The sequence below is a fragment of the Amblyraja radiata genome, chromosome 2 (genome assembly GCF_010909765.2).
Source record: "Amblyraja radiata isolate CabotCenter1 chromosome 2, sAmbRad1.1.pri, whole genome shotgun sequence".
NCBI lineage: Eukaryota > Metazoa > Chordata > Chondrichthyes > Rajiformes > Rajidae > Amblyraja > Amblyraja radiata.
The window spans coordinates 38,188,780-38,207,660 of record NC_045957.1 but is presented as its reverse complement, the minus strand read 5'-3'; the positions used below and the strand labels follow the sequence as shown (position 1 = coordinate 38,207,660).

The 18,881-nt window shown below is 46.2% G+C and overlaps 1 long non-coding RNA gene across 1 annotated transcript; it reads left to right on the top strand.

Moving 5' to 3' along the window:
* Nucleotides 1–1,028: 1,028 nt before the first annotated feature.
* On the top strand, nt 1,029–18,605 carry LOC116988476. The gene is made up of 3 exons (XR_004415957.1): nt 1,029–1,097; nt 8,521–8,522; nt 18,595–18,605. It is a non-coding gene; the product is annotated as an uncharacterized LOC116988476 (long non-coding RNA).
* Nucleotides 18,606–18,881: the final 276 nt, after the last annotated feature.

Below are 18,881 nucleotides of genomic sequence, written 5' to 3'. Positions count from 1 at the left end.
AGAAGGGATGAATTTAATAATAGATTTCACTTGCATATTGCTACGTTATTTCACTCCAAAATAAGTTATTAGTTCCAACCAATGCCCACCTACTTTGGTACTTAGATTAACTTGTTTCCTCTCAAGCTCAGTTGTGATGTGGTCTTTGATCTTAAACATTAGATTCAAGATTCAAGAGAGAGTTTAGTGTCATGTGTCCCAGGGAGGACAATTAAATTCTTGCTTTGCTTTCAGCACAACAGAATATTGCAGGCATAAATAATACAGAACAGATCAGTGTGTCCATATACCATTGAATATATATATATATATATATACTAATTAAAGTTCAGATTTTTGTGTGTTGAGTTTAATAGTATGATGGCTGTGGGGAAGTAGCTATTCCTGAACCTGGTTGTTGCAGATTTCAGGCTCCTGTACCTTCTACCTGAAGGCAGCGGAGACATGAGTGTGTGGCCAGGATGGTGTGGGTCCTTGATGATGCTACCAGCCTTTTTGAGGCAGCGACTGTGGTAGATCCCCTCGATGGTAGGGAGGTCAAACATTAACTGATTCTCCAAACCAACTTTAAAGATACAGCATGGAAACAGGCCCTTCGGCCCATCGACTCCATGCCGACCAGCAATCCTTGCACACTAACACTACCCTACACACTGGGGACAATGTACAATTTCTACTGAAACCAATTGACCAACAAACCCGTGCGTCGTTGGAGTGTGGGAGAAAAGCGGAGAACGTACGAACTTTGTGCAGACAGCACCAGTAGTCAGGATCGAACCAGAGTCTCTGGCGCGGTAAGGCAGCAACTCTACCACTGCTCCACCCACAGCAGATGCTGCCTGACCATCTGAGATCTCCCCCCCCCCCCCCCCCCCCCCTCCCCCCACATTTTCTGTTTTTTTTTGACAGATGCCTAGTTACTGCAGTTTTAATTTCCATGCAAAAACAGGAATGCCGACTCTGTAAATAAATTGAATTGCTCATTAATGAATTCTAGGATCAACCGTGAGTGATGGTCTGTACACAACTTACCAGATTTTCAAAGTGATAAAAGCGCCATGGTCAAGAATCTTGTCTCATCTCGATTTCCAAATCCTGTTGAGGAAATAACAAGCACGGAATTAGTCAAGATATCAGACTTTAAAAGATTACACTTGGGTAGTTTGAAATACATTTTTGATTTCTATTTAGAACTATTCTCCAAAACACAAATCCTTTCAAAGGGAAATATTCCAATCTTCCGTGTCGGAACCAACTGCAGATGCTGGTTTAAACTGAAGGCTGGAGTAACTCAGTAGGTCAGACAGCATCTCTGGAGAAAAGGCTGAGGCTCAGTCTAAAGAGGGGTCTCGACCCGAAACGTCACCTATTCCTTTTCTCCAGAGATGCTGCCAGTTACTCCAACGTTTTGTGTCTATATTCAGTTTCAATCTTTTTTCAGTAATCTTTAAAATCACTTCTTTTTTTTTTTAAGTCAAAATTTAGCAATAATTCACGTATATGTGCTCTATATCATTGATGCCCCGAATGCTTTACAACCAAAGAGTCATAAAAGATGTGAAATATGTACAGGATTTTCTTCCAATATGTTTCCAATGAAAATATTAGTTTAGTTTAGTTTGGAGTTAGAGCGGAAACAGGCCCTTCAACCCACAGAGTCCACACCGACCAGCAATCCCCGCACATTAACACTACCCTACATACTAGGGACAATTTACAATTGTACCAAACCGATTAATCTGTACGTTCAGTGCCATAATGTTTGGGCCAGAGACCCATCATTTATTTATTTGCCTCTGTACTACACAATTTGAGATTTGTAATAGAAAATATCACATGTGGTTAAAGTGCACATTGTCAGATTTTATTAAAGGCCATTTTTACACATTGGGTTTCACCATGTAGAAATTACAGCTGTGTTTATACATAGTCCCCCCATTTCAGGGCACCATAATGTTTGGGACACAGCAATGTCATGTAAATTAAAGTAGTCATGCTTAGTATTTTGCTGCATTTCCTTTGCATGCAATGACTGCTTGAAGTCTGCGATTCTTGGACATCACCAGTGCTGGGTGTCTTCTCTGGTGATGCTCTGCCAGGCCTGTATTGCAGCCATCTTTAACTAATGCTTGTTTTGGGGGCTAGTCTCCTTCAGTTTTCTCTTCAGCATATAAAAGGCATGCTCAATTGGGTTCAGATCGGGTGATTGACTTGGCCACTCAAGAATTGACCACTTTTTAGCTTTGAAAAACTCCTTTGTTACTTTAGCAGTATGTTTGGGATCATTGTCTTGCTGTAGAATGAACCGCTGGCCAATGAGTTTTGAGGTATTTGTTTGAACTTGAGCAGATAGGATGTGTCTATACACTTCAGAATTCATTATGCTACTGCCATCAGCAGTTGTATCATCAATGAAGATAAGTGAGCCAGTACATTCAGCAGCCATACATGCCCAGACCATAACACCCACACCACCGTGTTTCACAGATGAGGTGGTATGCTTTGGATCTTGGGCAGTTCCTTCTCTCTGCCATACTTTGCTCTTGCCATCACTCTGATATAAGTTCATCCTTGTCTCATCTGTCCACAAGACCTTTTTCCAGAACTGTGGTTGCTCTTTTAAGTACTTCTTGGCAAACTGTAACCCGGCCATCCTATTTTTGCAGCTAACCAGTGGTTTGCATCTTGCAGTGCAGCCTCTGTATTTCTGTTTGTGAAGTCTTCTGCGGACAGTGGTCATTGACAAATCCACACCTGACTCCTGAAGAGTGTTTCTGATTTGTCAGACAGGTGTTTGGGGATTTTTCTTTATTATAGGGAGAATTCTTCTGTCATCAGCTGTGAAGGTCTTCCTTGGCCTGCCAGTCCCTTTGCGATTAGTAAGCTCACCAGTGCTCTCTTTCATCTTAATGATGTTCCAAACAGTTGATTTTGGTAAGCCTGAGGCTTGGCTGATGTCTCTCAAGGGCCTGTCCCACTTACGCGACCTTTACAGGCGACTGCTGGCACCCGTGAAAGGTTGCCAAAATTTTCAACCTGTAGTCAGGATCCAACCCAGGTCCCTGGCGCTTTAAGGCAGCAACTCTATTGGTGCACCTTTATATTTTTGTAATATATTAATTAAAAGGTGGTCCTTGTGATCTGGGCAGAAAAGTTAATTTTTGCACAAATGACAGAGAACAATAAAAACGTAATCATCATCTTCTTCCTTCTAATATCCAAAATTATTAAAACTGGGACGATTTAAAGTCAAAGACAAAGTCAAATTTATTCGTCACATGCACCCGAAGGTGCAGTGAAATGAATTTGCCAGCAGCGATACACTTAAAAAAAGAACACACAATACACAATAGAATTTAACACAAACATCCACCACAGCATTCTTCACTGTGGTGGAAGGCAACAAAGCTCAGTCAGTCCTCCTCCTCTGTTTATCTGTGGTCGGGGCCCATGAACCCTCTGTAGTCGCCGCTACGGACGGCCGAATGTACAGTTTAATCGGGTTTAATCATTGAAGCCAATCATAAAACAACTGCTGAGATTGCATTTATTTTACGGCGGCGGCTGATGTGTGGAGATGAGGTGAGAAATAGGGATGGTCTTTTGTTTCATCAATTGGTCCACCGGTAACTGTTTGAAGTAAGAAGTCAAAAGGTTCAGTCTACCCAGTTCAATTCAAGTCAGAAATAGACGTTGGAATGAGCAGTCTTTGATGGGACAGGAAGTGGGCTGCAGTGCATCCTGTTCATATTAGGCTCAGAACTGGTAACTGACAGAATACTAAAGGGGCTGTCCCACTGTACGAGCTAATTCAAGAGTTCTCCGGAGTTTAAAAAAAATTTAAACTCGTGGTAAGCACATGGAATGTACGTAGCGGCTACGTCGGAGCTCGGGACGTCTCTTAGCGGCTCGTAACGCTAACGGCAGGTACTTGGGAAACGTGGTAAGCACGTGAAGATTTTTCAACACGTTGAAAAATGTCCACGAGAGCCCCGAGTACCCACGAGCGGCTATTACCGTAATTCTCCGAGTTCGAATCAGGGGAAACTCGGGAGAACTCTTGAATTAGCTCGTACAGTGGGACAGCCCCATAAACAAGAAATCATGTTATTAACCACCAACGTGGGATAGTGAGGTATGGAGTATGATGTATTCTTATTATATGGACACATTTTCAAGTTACATTCAGTGAGCGCCTAGCGGCACGGTGGAGCAGCGGTAGAGCTACTGCCTTCCAGCGCCAGAGACACAGGTTCTATCCTGGCTACGGGCACTTGTCTGTACGGAGTTTGTACGTTCTCCCCGTGACCTGCGTGGGTTTCCTCCGTGATCTTCGCTTTCCTCCCACACTCCAAAGACGTACAGGTTTGTAGGTTAATTGGCTTGCTGTGAATGTGAAAATTGTCCCCAGCATGTGTAGGGTAGTGTTAATGTGCGGGGATGGCACATAGTTGTCATATGGCAAAAAAAAAGTCATCGTTCAGGTTAGAAGGGATGGGGGTTTTTTTTGGCTCCAGCATCTGCAGTCCCTTGTGTCGACTTCAGGGGGTCGCTAGTCTTGTCTGACCTCTGAACTCGTGGCCCTTTCTTCTGCAATTGTTGCCTGGGTTTCAGCAACTAAGTTACAGAGAAAGGTTGAACAAGTTAGGGCTTTATTCTTTGGAGCGCAGAAGGTTAAGGGGGGACTTGATAGAGGTTTTTAAAATGATGAGAGGGATAGACAGAGTTGACGTGGAAAAGCTTTTCCCACTGAGAGTAGGGAAGATTCAAACAAGGGGACATGACTTGAGAATTAAGGGACTGAAGTTTAGGGGTAACATGAGGGGGAACTTCTTTACTCAGAGAGTGGTAGCTGTGTGGAATGAGCTTCCAGTGAAGGTGGTGGAGGCAGGTTCGTTTTTATCATTTAAAAATAAATTGGATAGTTATATGGATGGGAAAGGAATGGAGGGTTATGGTCTGAGCGCAGGTATATGGGACTAGGGGAGATTATGTGTTCGGCACGGACTAGAGGGGTCGAGATGGCCTGTTTCCGTGCTGTAATTGTTATATGGTTATATGGTTATATGGTTACCTCGAAGTAATGGAGGCATTAAAGACTGCAGATGCTGGCATCTGGAGCAAAGAAGAACCGCGAGGAGGAATGCAATGGGTTAAGCAGCATTCGTAGAGGCAAGGGGAAAGTTGACATTTTGGATTCTGTATCAGGAGAGAGTGCAAACGAGAGATTGGTGGAACCAGGTGAGTCCCGGGATAATGGGTAGGAAGGAACTGAATAATGGGTCTGAAGAGGGTCCCGGTGCAAAACGTCACCCATTCTTTCTCTCCAGAGATGCTGCCTGTCCCACTGAGTTACTCCAGCATTTTGTATCTATCTCCGGGATAATGGGTATATGGAGCCAGTGAGGAAGGGGAGACCTAGAGGGGAAAGCATGTGGGTGATGGGCAGAGAGAACATGTGGGAGCAGAAGTAAATTGGGTGACAGGAGATTTGGGGGAGGGGGTTAAAAGAACCTGGGTCATAAGGTCAAAAGTGATAGGTACAGAATTAGGCCATTCGGCCCATCAAGTCTACTCTGCTACTCAATCATGGCTGATCCATCTCTTCCCCCCCCCCCTCCCCCACCCCAAGCCCCATTCTCCTGCCTTTTCCTCATAACCCTGACACCCACAATCATTAATAATCTATCTAACTGCCTTAAAAATATCCATTGATTTGGCCTCCAGAGCCTTCTGTGGCAAAGAATTCCACAGATTCACCACCCACTGACTAAAGAAATTCCTCCTCATCTCCTTCCTCAAGGAACATCCTTTAACTCTGAGGCTTTGTATGACCTCTAGTCCTCGACTCTCCCATTAGTGGAAACATCCTCTCCACATCCACTCTACCCAGGCCTTTCACTATTCGGTAAGTTTCAATGAGGTCCCACCTCATTCTTCTAAACTCCAGCGAGTAACGGCCCAGTGCCGTCAAACGCTGTGGGTGGCTCGGAAGGAGAAAGGAACAAGGGGGTGCGAGTTACAGCAACTGGAAAATTCAATGTGAACACAATTGGGTGGTAGACTATCCTGGTGGAATAGGTTCTTTTAATTTGCGTTTGGCCTCACCCTAGCAGTGGAGCAGGCAGTGGTCTGAGGGGTCAGTTTAGGAATGTGAAAGGAGTTGAAATGGCCTGCACCTGGGCGGACAAAGTGGCCTTTGCAGAGAATGGGCAGTCATTTCAACATTTCACATTGCCCTTTAAAGATGTCTGGGCTCCGTATCATTAACCTGTGGACGCAATTCCATGCTTCAACCACTCGGTAAAGGGCCTGTCCCACTTTCACGACCTAATTCACGACCTCTGCCGAGTTTGCCCTTGACTCATACTCGCAGCATGGTCGTCACGAGGTCGTGGGAGGTCGTAGGAAGGTCGTAGCAGGCCGTGATGCTAGTCACATTTTTCTAGCATGATGGAAAATATCCACGAGTAAAAAAGGTCGTGAATTAGGTTGTGAAAGTGGGACAGGCCCTTAAGGGAATTTCACACAACTTCCATTTTGCTGCTTAAAATCATCCTTCATTCATTTTCCACACTGCCAGCCAATCGAAACAACGATTCAATCATCACAACCCTTCGCGATCATAAAATGTATGAATAAATGATACGTGCGATGTGTCACAGTGACATTCTTTGTTTTGCGTACACAGGTATGCAAAGAGCTGCCACATATAGGGCACCAACAAAGATCCACAGTTGGGGGAATCCAGAACCAGGGGTCACAGTTTAAGAATAAGGGATAGGCCATTTAGAACTGAGATGAGGAAAAACTTTTTCACCCAGAGAGCTGTGAATCTGTGGAATTCTCTGCCACAGAAGGCAGTGGAGGCCAATTCACTGGATGCATTTAAAAGAGAGTTAGATTTAGCTCTTAGGGCTAGCGGAATCAAGGGATATGGTGAGAAGGCAGGAAGGGGGTACTGATTGTGGATGATCAGCCATGATCATATTGAATGGCGGGGCTGGCTCGAAGGGCCGAATGGCCTACCCCTGCACCTATTGTCTATGTATCTAATCCACTTCATCCCCAATGGCCCCCCTATGTTCCAATGGTTTTCAATGGCCCCTCAATGTCAGGTCCCCCATTGTTCTCGTCAGTCCTCCCTCACGCCGGGTCCTCCTTTGTTCTCTCGCTACTCCCCCCTCCCAAATGCAAGGTCACTTTTTTTTTCTTGGCACGCCCCCCCCCCATGCCTGGTCCCCCGATGTTTTCTATAGCAGGTTGCCATTTGGCCAAATTTTTACTTTCCCGGGTGTTGACAAAAAGCCCTAACTTTAAAGTCACTGCAGGCAAACTCATCAGTGAAAAGCAACACTCAAGTCAAGTTTAGGCAGATCTACTTTCCGCTCGGTCATTCAAACAGCTGCAGTTGCAGAAATAAATGTACACAGGCAGAGAGGAGAGAGGCAAGAAATGCAAAACATTCACTTTCCATGTCCTCCCTGCACCCATCCACAACCACATTTTCCATTTAACTAAGTGCAAAATAAATCTAATGTAATACCATCAGAATTAATGTGTCCTCTAGTGTTGATGCAAGTGTAGATGTTGCCTATGGAAAGATGTTGCCTTAGGAAGGACAAGTTCGCTTCTCCTCGCCAACAATTATCTATTCTATTTTCCTAGCTAACAATGGGCCTCCTCCATTGTCAGAGTGAGGCCAAATGCAAATTGGAGGAACAGCATCTTATATTTCACTTGGGCAGCTCACGACCCAGTGGTATGAAACTGAGTTCTGAAGAAGGGTCTCGACCCGAAAAGTCACCTATTCCTATTTGCCAGAGATGCTGCCTGACCTGCTGAGTTACTCCAGCATTGTGGCTATATCTAGTGAAATATTGACTAATCTAACTTCAAATGACTCCTGCATTCCCTCTCTCCATCCCTCTCCCACCCGTCGTACCAGTATCAAAGTCATCCTGTTGAGTCTAATTATCTATACTCATTCTTACATAACATCTCGCCTAACAAACAGCTGTTAATGGCCTATTTCCTTTACCATCGTCACATTTTACATATCTTTCATTTATTTGTCCTATATCTCTCTACATCACCATCTATATCTTTTGTTTCCCTTTCTTCTGACTCCGTCTGAAGATGGGTTTTGACCCGAAACCTATTCCTTTTCTCCAGAGAAGCTGCCTGACCCGCTGAGTTACTCCAGCTTTGTGTGTCTATCTATGATCAATTCTACATTTTCCTTGATCTCCATCCCCTTTGATGTCTCATTTTCACACCTTACCATTCCTTATCTCTGTGTCACCCTCTCCCGACTCTCAGTCTGAGGAACAGCCTCGACCCGAAACGTCTCCCATTCCTTCTCTCCAGAGATGCTGCCTGTCCCGTTGAGTTACTGCAGCATTTTTTGTCAATCTTACATTTTGCCCTCACCTTGCCAATTAACAAAAGTTAAACCCATAAGATCATAAAATGGTGGAAATTCTCAGCAAGTCACTCAGCATCTGCACAGAAAGAGAGTCGTTGCATCTCAGATTTGTGACCTGTCACCGATATGATGTGACGGGGCCAAGGGAACGCAGACATATCTAGTCGGGAGCAAACACAAACCAAAAACAAACTGCTGGAGGAACTCAGTGAGTCAGGGAGCATTTGTGTGGGTAGAAGGATGATTGGATTTTGGGTCAAGACCCATGATGCACCATGACTGAGTCTGCAGAGGGGAGATAGCCAGTGTAAAGCGGTAAGAGGGAGGGGTTAAGTAGGAGCAGGCATGGAAAAGATCAACCAGGAGATCATCAGAGAGATAGGAGCAGAATAAGGCCATTCGACCCATCAAGTCTACTCCGCCATTCAATCATGGCAGATCTATCTCTCCCCCCTAACCCCATTCTCTTGCCTTCTCCCCATAACCCCCGACACACATACTAATCAAGAATCTATCCATCTCTGTCTCAAAAACATCCATTGACATGGCCCCCACACGTAGTTAGGTTTACGGCACGGAAACAGGCCCTCTGGCCCACCGAGTCTGCGCCGACCAGCGATCCCCGCACACTTAGGCTATCCTATACACTGGGGACAACATATCATTATACCAAGCCAATTAGCCTAGTAACCTGTACGTCTTTGGAGTTTGGGAGGAAACCGAAGATCTCGGCGAAAACCCACACGGTCTGGGGGAAAACGTACAAACTCCGCATGGAGAACACCCGTAGTCGGTATCGAACTCGGGTCTCTAGCGCAGTAAAGCAGTAGCTCTACCGCTGCGCCATCGTACCGCCCTTTATATTTATAATATATGAATTATACGGTGGTCCTTGTGATCTGGGCAGGGAAGTTGCTTTTCCACAAATGACTGAGAACAATACAAACTTCAACTTCTTCCTTCCTCCAGACATCCAAAATGATTAAAACCGGGATGATTTTCACGCAGGTCACGGGGAGAATGTACAAACTGCGTACAGACAAGTACCCGCAGTCAGGATCGAACCTGGGTCTCTGGCGCTGAAAGGCAGCAACTCTACCGCTGTGCCTGTTTCCTTTTGGTCCTGGGCAGAGCATTTCTCGATAGGATGCTTTCTGTAATGCATCTGCAGAAACGGATGGGAGTCCATGGAAACATGCAAAATCTCCTTAGTATTCTGAGGAAGTAGGGGTGTAGGTGTGCTTTTATAGTTTAGAGATCGAGCACGAAAACAGGCCCTTCGGCCCACCTGGTCCGCGCCGACCAGTGATCCCCGCACATTAACACTTTCCTACGCCCACTAGAGACAAATTTTACATTTACCAAGCCAATTAACCTAGAAACCTGTACGTCTTTGGAGTGTGGGAGGAAACCGAAGATCTCTATACAGACAGCGCCCGTAGTCTCTGGCGCTGCATTCGCTGTAAGACAGCAACTCTACCGCTGCACCACCATGACCGCCTTTCTTGACCATAGTATTGGACCAGGACAAATTATTGGTGACATTTACAGCTGGAAACTTGAAGCTCGCGGCTATCTCCTTCCATTTACCTTAGTTTAGATTAGAGATACAGCATGGAAACAGGTCCTTCAGCCCACCGAATCCTCATGAAACAACAATTACCTGTGCACTAGTTCCATCCGACGCACCAGGGCCATTTTACAGAAGCCAATTAACCTCCAAACCTTTGCACATCTTTGCAATGTGGGAGGAAACCGGAGAATCCGGAGAAAATTGGAGCACCCGGAGAAAACCCACACGGCCACACGGGGAACATGCAAACTCCATACAGTCAGCACCCATAATCAGGATCGAATCTGGGTTGAGAGAGTGAATGCAGAGTTTTGTTTTAATAATCAGGGTAGGGGAATCAAAAGCCAAAGGATCTTAAGGTGAGAGGGGCTAGATTTAAAAGTAATCTGAGGAGGTACCACTATAGCATTTAAAAGAGACTTAGACAGGTACATGGATAGGAATAGTTTAGAAGGATGCATGCCAAAAGCAGGCAAATAGAACCAGCTTAGATGGGGCATCTTGGTTGGCATTGGCAGAAATACACTGCCCTAATGGGTCCCTGGTCTATTGTCATAAGGAGTAGTAGAATTAGGTCATTCGGCCCATCAAGTCTACTCTACCATTCAATCATGACTGATCTATCTCTCCCTCCTAACCCCATGTTCCTGACTTCTCCCCATAACTTCTGACACCCGTACAAATCAAGAATCTATCTATCTCTGCCTTAAAAATATCCACGGAGTTGTCCCAACAGTCTTCTGTGGCAAAGAATTCGACAAGATTCACTCCCCTTCTGACTAAAGAAATTTCTCCTCATCTTCCTAAAGGAACGTCCTTCAATTCTGAGGCTATGACCACTGGTCCTGGACTCTCCCACTAGTGGAAACATCCTCTCCACATGCACTCTATCCAAGCCTTGCACTATTCTGTATGTTTCAACGAGATCCCCCCTCATTGTCTTGGTAAATCACCAGCTGCGGACCACACTACCGACTAGATAGACACAAAATGCTGGAGAAACTCAGCGGGACAGGCAGCCTCTCTGCATGGAAGGAATGGGTGATGTTTCGGGTCGAGACCCTTCTTCATACTGATGGTCCATAAATTGCCATCCGCCAGGATGGTGCCACGGCAAGTTGCCAATGGGTTTGTTTTGCTAGCATCGTCCTGACCACAGGCCGCCACTTGTAGAAGGTAGCGACTGCGTGGAAATGAACTTGGAGAACTTAAGCATATTGGATAGCGGTTCTCTGGCGCTGTAAGGCAACAACTCCACCGCCGCATCACCGTGCCGCCCTGCATCAGTAGGTTTCAATTAGATTCCCCCCTCATCCTTCTAAACTCCAGCAAGTTCAGGCCCAGAGACGGTGCCTCAGGAAAGCCGTCAGCATCCATAAAGACTCCTCACACCCCTGTAATGGACTGTTCGAACTACTTCCCTCCGGCAGACGTTACAAGGCCTTCTACGCCCGAACCTCCAGACTCAGAAACAGCTTTCTTTCTTGAACCGGCCCTGCTGAGTGCCCCCCATCCCCATGGACTGTCTCCCTCAGATGGTCACGTCGCACAGTTTATTTATTTATTTTTTTACATCGGATGGAAGCTGCATACCAAATCTCGTTGCACTGATGTGCAATGACAATAAAAGATATTATTATTATTATTCAAACGCTCCTCATATGTTAACCCAATGATCTTTTTTATAGAGATACAGCGTGGAAACAGGCCCTTTGAAGGTCCATCGAGTCCAACCAGTGATCCCCGCACATTAACATTATCCTACGCACATAACGGACAATTTGCACAGACACCAAGCCAATTAACCTACAAACCTAATAGTCTTTGGATTGTGGGAGGAAACCGAAGATCTCGGAGAAAACCCACGCAGGTCACCGGGAGAACGTACAAACTTCGTACAGACAAGCACCCGCAGTCGGGATCGAACCCGGGTCTCAGGCGCTGCAAGCGCTGTAAGGCAGCAACTCTACCGCTGCACCACCGTGACTGCCCACAATCCTGGGGGTGAATCTGGTCAACCTCCGCTGGGCCCATCTCCAAAGGAAGCACATCCTCCGTCAAAATGGGGCACAAAAAAAGTCTCACAATGTTCCAAACGTGACCTCAGCAGCACCCGGTAAACCCTCAGCATGACATCCTTGCGTCGATAATCTAGCCCCCCTCAAAATGAATGCTACAATATGCATTTGCCTTCGCAACTCAACTCAACTCAACATGCAAATTCACCTTTTGGGAATCCTGCACCAAACCCTCCAGGGTCCTGCTCCACCTCCCGTTTTCTGAATGCTCTCCCCATTTAGAAAGCAGTTCACTCAAGATTAATTCATCCTAGCTTCTCCTCATCACTTGCAATCATATTGTTAAATCTTAAGACGTGTTAAGGGCCTGTCCCACTTTCACAACCTAATTCACGACCTTTTTTACTCGTGGACATTTTTCATCAGGCTAGGAAAACGCCCCGACCGACTTGATGCCACGAGTACCTACGACTAGCATCACGACCTACCTACGACCTCATGACGAACATGCTGCGAGTACAAGTCATAGGCAAACTCGGCGGAGGTCGTGAATGAGGTCATGAAAGTGGAATAGGGCCTTTAATTGACCTCAAACCCCAATGCGCTACAATTGCCCTGCCTAAACTATGATTTTGCGGAAATTCCACAATATTCGACCCCAGGGGGGGGGGGGGGGTCATCAGTATCAGACGCTGCTCTCATCTCCTCAACACTCCCATCTTGCCTCTGTGCGCCGAATGCCTGGTCCAGCCCGGTGGGAGGGTGGCGGGGAGATGGTAGCAACGCTGGGAAAAGCGTGCAGAGACCCGGGTCTGCGGCCGACCCACAGAGCGGAAAGCGGTGAAAACTTGGGGGGGGGGGGGGGGGGGGAAGGGGGAAGAAACCTTGCAGGGGCTTGAAGGAGCGAGCAGGCTGGTGGCACTTAGTGAAGACAGCCACAAAATGCTGGAGTAACTCAGCAGGACAGGCAGCATCTCTGGAGAGAAGGAATGGGTGACGTTTCGGGTCGACACCCTTCTTCAGACTGGGGTCGAGACCCTTCTTAACGTCACCCATCCCTTCTCTCCAGAGATGCTGCCTGTCTCGCAGAGCTAGTCCAGCTTTTTGTGTCTACGGTTTAGACCGGCATCTGCAGTTCCTTCCTACACACTTGGTGGCACTGAATCCCAGGCCGTGCTGTGCAAATCCTGGATGTGAGGGAGAGCAAAGCAGCAACTCTACCGCTGCACTAGCCCGAGAGTCGCTCTGCAGAGGCTCTCAAGAGCAGCCACACCACCGTCACTAGTACGTTTGTTTTTTAAAAAGTAGATGTCTGTACAAACCCCTCCCCTCCCCCCACCAACCCCCTTATAAAGACAACGTTCACCGACGTTTGCGCATTACTGCTATCAATTAAAAGTTTAAGACCTTATTACTTCCCCGCAATTTAGTTCCAGCCTTGCCCGCAACTCAGCAGGGCGGTGTTTTTGAAGTTAATCCTACCGTTTAGGCAGGACCTCAGACGCAAGGTTACACCTTCTGCTGCACTCATACACCATAAACTCTAAACTGACGCCGCTGAACGCTGAGGCTTCCAGCACGGTACGAGGAGGTGCCCACATCCCTCCACACAGTGTACAAGTTCATGAACCACAAGACTGAAACACAAGCCATAAATGTCAGGCTCGGCTTGATTACCACAGCTTCACTTTGCAGACTGTTATTGTAACTCAAAACTTCCATTCGGTCGGCCAGATTCTTTCCTCCACCCATTCTCCCCTTCAGATTTGTTTTCTCAGCACAATTACACTGACATTTTGAAAGAAAAGGCTTTCTCTCACCAAATAGCCTTGTTGTGCTGCAACTGAATAAGTTTCCACTCATTTGAACTAAGTACTAAAGTAAGAGTATTAGTCGTAAAAGTGGGCTAACGGATTTGTACAGTTATGCTAAACGCACGTGTCCTGCTCCGAAATCCAAACAGATTATAAAATGTGAGATTTAGTTTAGTTTAGAGATACAGTGCAGAGATAAGATGCGTGCCGGCTTAATAAAAGAACTTGGTATTTTGTCTGCAGTCAAATGCGCAAATATGTCAAACAAAAGCAACATTGGCCTGAGACAGGGGGAACTACAATTCGGGAGCCTGAAGCAAGCAGGGTCAGGCTGAATGGCCTACTCCTAACCCATATATATTCCCTCAGTCAGAATTGCCTGTAGATGCAGCTGGTTCTCATCTCTTTAAACAATTATTGACACAAACTGTTTCATGGTTTGTGTTCCCCCATATTACATTTACCTTTTTTGGATATGGATTCACATTTGCTGTTATTTGGCATGAGAATGAAAATGTTGATTATACACAAGCAGTAGTTACGTCTATGAAGGAACTGCAGATGCTGGTTTACACTCGAAGACAGACACAAAATGCTGGAGTAACTCGGCATCCCCAGAGAGAAGGAATGGGTGACGTTTCAGGACGAGACCCTTCCTCAGTCTCAGACTCGGTCTGAAGAAGGGTCTCGACCTGAAACGTCACCCATTCCTTCTCTCCGGAGATGCTGCCTGTCCCGCTGAGTTACTCCAGCATTTTGTGTCTGTCTTCGGTAGTTACGTCTTTTGGGCCAGTAGGTGGCGTACCTTAAACAACCACTGGTGCAAGATAGTTTCATCGAGTGATACAGTGTGGAAACGGGCACTTTGGCCCAACTTGCCCACACTGGCCAATAATGTCCCAGCTGCACTAGTCCCACCTGCCCGCATTTGGCCCATATCTCTCCAAACCTGTCCTATCCATGTACCTGTCTAACTGTTTCTTAAATGCTGGGATAGACCCAGCCTCAACTACTCTGGCAGCTTGTTCCACACACCCACCACTCTTTGTGTGAAAAAGTTACCCCTCAGATTCCTATTAAATCTTTCCCCCTCCCCTCTCACCTTCAACCTCTGGTCCTCGATTCCCCTACTCTGGGCAAGAGACTCTGCGCATCTACCTGATCTACTGCTCTCATGATTTTGTACACCTCTTTTAGGTACATCTTTAAGATCTTGTACAACCTTCATCATCCTGCACTCTTGGGAATAGAGTCCCAGCCTACACAACCTCTCCCTGCAGCTCAAGCCCACCAGTCCTGGCATTAGAAATCAAAATCAAAAGACAGGAACGGGGTACTGATTGTGGATGATCAGCCATGATCACATTGAATGGCGATGCTGGCTCGAAGGGCCGAATAGCCTACTCCTGCACATATTGTCGATTGTCCAAAATAAATATAAACGCAGGAAAAGCTGAAAAATACACGTTATCAATCAAACACAAAGACGATAAACTGATATTTCAACGCTGTCTTAAATGGACAATTATGTATTTGGCATCTCGTCACGTGTACCGACACAGCGAATAACTTTTTGCGCGCTATCCTGACAAATCCCACTGCACACGAGCACAAGCAGATCAGAATATACAGTCATTCAGCATGGAAACAGGCCTTTCCACCCAACTCGTCCACAGAGAGTAAAACAGTACAGCACAATGTTTGTTCCGAACATGATGCCTAACTGAACTGATCCCATCTGCCTGCACTTTCATGTGCCTATCTTAAATCTCCTCAACACCACTATCATATTTGCATCCACCAATACCCTTGGCAATGCGTCCCAGTGCCACGCACTGTGTTAAAAAAAAAAAAACTTGCCCCGCACACCTCCATTAAACTTTTCCCTTCTCACCTTATAGCTGTGACCTAGAATTTTGGATATTTCCACTCCGGGAGAAAGGTTCTGTTTACCTTATCAATACCTACCATGATTGTATACTTCTATGAAGTTTCCCCTCAACCTCTGACTCCCCAGAGGAAACAAACCAAGCCTATCCAACCTCTCCCCGCAGCTGGAACTCTAATCCAGGCAGCATTCTGGCAAACGTCCTCTGCACCCTCTCCAAAGCCTCCACATCCTTCCCGTAATGGGGCGCCCAGAACTGCACGCAATTCTCCAAATGTGGCCTAACCAAAGTCCTACAGAGCAGCATCATGACTTCCTGACTCTTGTATTCAATGCCCCTGGCATAACATGTGCTTCCTTAACCACCCTGCCTACATGAGCTGCCACCTTGAGCTACGAACTTGCACCAAGATCCCTCTGCACATCAATGCTGTTAAGGGTCATGCCGTCAACTATACACTCTCTCCTTCCATTCAACCTCCCAAAGAGCAACACCTCAGGTTAAGCAGCAGTTGACACTTCTATGCCAACCAAGATGCCCCATCTAAGCTAGTTCCATTTGCCTGCTTTTGGCTGCCATCTTTCTAAACCACTCCTCTCCATGTACCTGGCCAAGTCTCTTTTAAATGCTGTAGTAGTACCTCCTCAGATGTCTTTTAAATCTTGCCCCCCCCTCACCTTAAACGTATCCTCTAGCTCGATTCCACCTACTCCAAGTAAAAAAACTGCATTCACCCTATTAATTCCCTTAATATTTTTATAAACCGCTCAAAGATCACCTTGCAGCCTCCTTCACTCCAAGGAATCAAAGTCCTAGCCGGCTCAACCTGTCCCTGTAGCTCAGTCCCTCGAGTCCTGGCAACATCCTTGTAAATCTTCTCTGCACTTTTTCCAGCTGTAGCAGCTGCTCCTCAACTTATGATGGGGTTACGCCCCGATAAACCCATCGTAAATCGAAAATATCGTAAGTCGGAAATGGATTTAATACACCTAACCTGGCAAATATTCTCTCCCTTCTGATAAAGCTGGAGTATAGTGGGAGAAGACACTGGGGGGCATCGATACCTGGTGACTGTTTAGCAGGCATAGTGCTCTTCAGGAAGATATGAAGTTTTGACTGTACAATTTGTTTCTTCTTTTCATGATATATTTCCCTATAGCAGGCAAGAGCATCCTGTTAGTTTTTGCCAATCTCTCCTGGCAACACAGTACACTGTAGGGTATCGGTTGTTTACACTCGTGATCGTGCAGCTGACAGGGGCTCGCTCGCTGCCATCGCCCAGCATCACGAGAGAGTATCGTACCGCATATCGCTTGGCCGGGAAAAGATCAAAATTCAAAATTTCAAAGTACGGTGTTTACTGAATGTGTATCGCTTTTGCACCATCGTAAAGTCGAAATATCGTAAGTCGAGGCATCGTAAGTCGAGGAGCATCTGCAATGTTACAACTAGAGAGAAAGTACAATTTTTTTTTTAAAGTGCATGGGCCGCAACGGCATAGGTCGGAAGATCCATCCCCAGCAGAAGAGGTCTGCTCAACACTGACAATAGCGGGGAAGGAGATGGTCTTTAATCTGGATCAACGTGGTGACTAGCGACAATATAGTTACTGGATAATCACACAAAAACTAAAAGTTTTTTTGAAAAGCTCAGTGTTTTCCAGATGCTGTCAGAATCAGTCTGCTCTGAAGAGACATTCCTTTTTGTTGCCTTTTTGCAAGATCAGCAGGCAAAACATTAGGTCCTGCTATAAATCACATAAAGCAGCACATGAGAGTAGTTCTACCACCCAGATACAAAAATGAGAGTTCAACTAAATCAAAGATAGACACAGAGAGCTGGAGTAACTCAGCATCTCATGGAGAGAAGGCATGGAGTAACAGGCAGCATCTCTGGAGAGAAGGCATGGGCGAGACCCATTTGGGGTTATGGGTCGAGACCCTTCTTCAGACTCCAGAGATGCTGCCTGTCCAGCTGAGTTACCCCAGCTTTTTGTGCCCATCTCCGGTTTAAACCAGCATCATCAGTTCCTTCCTACACATTTCGACTAAATCAAGGGCTGATTATGACAAATCCAACCACTCGGGTAGATCAACTAACAATATTCACACTCAAACGTGTCTGCGTGATGAACCAAATTCAACAAATATCTAGGGGCGGCACAGCAGTGGTGTTGCTACCTTACAGCGCCGGAGACCCGGGTTCAATCCGCGGAGACGATGGGGGCTGTCTGTACGGAGTTTGCACGTTCTCCCTGTGACCGCGTGGGTTTTCTCTGGGTGCTCCGGTTTCCTCTCACATTCCAAAGACATGCAGGTTTGTAGGTTAATTGGTCTCTGTAAATCGACCCTAGTGTGTAGGATAGAACTGGTGTATAGGTGATCATTGGTTGGTGTGCACTCGGTGGGCAGTAGGGCCTGTTTCCACACTGTATCTCTAACACGAGGTCCAAAAATGAAAGGGATCCAGATTCTAAGAAATTTTTTTCATACAAATGGTCATACATAAATAAGGAATGCAGATTCCAGTACCTGGATAAATACGTATAGCTGAGACCCGCCAATAACACTATCCCACACACACACACACGGGAACATTTTACACTTGTACCACACTTATAACAAGCCAATTTACCTACAAATCCATACTTCTTTGGAGTTCCCGATGTTGGGGAAGTCCAGGACAAGGGGTCACAGCTTAAGGATAAGGGGGAAATCCTTTAAAACCGAGATGAGAAGAACTTTTTTCACACAGAGAGTGGTGAATCTCTGGAACTCTCTGCCACAGAAGGTAGTTGAAGCCAGTTCATTGGCTATATTTAAGAGGGAGTTAGATGTGGCCCTTGTGGCTAAGGGGATCAGAGGGTATGGAGAGAAGGCAGGTACGGGATACTGAGTTGGATGATCAGCCATGATCATATTGAATGGCGGCGCAGGCTCGAAGGGCCGAATGGCCTACTCCTGCACCTAATTTCTATGTTTCTATGTGTAGGAGGAAACTGAAGATCTCAGAGAAAGCCCACGCAGGTCACGGGGAGAACGTACAAACTCCGTACAGACAGCACCCACAGTCGGGATCGAACCCGGGTCTTCGATTTGGAACAGAATCTGGGAATAGAAGTTGCCAGGAGGGTGGCACATTGGCACAGCTGGGAGAGGT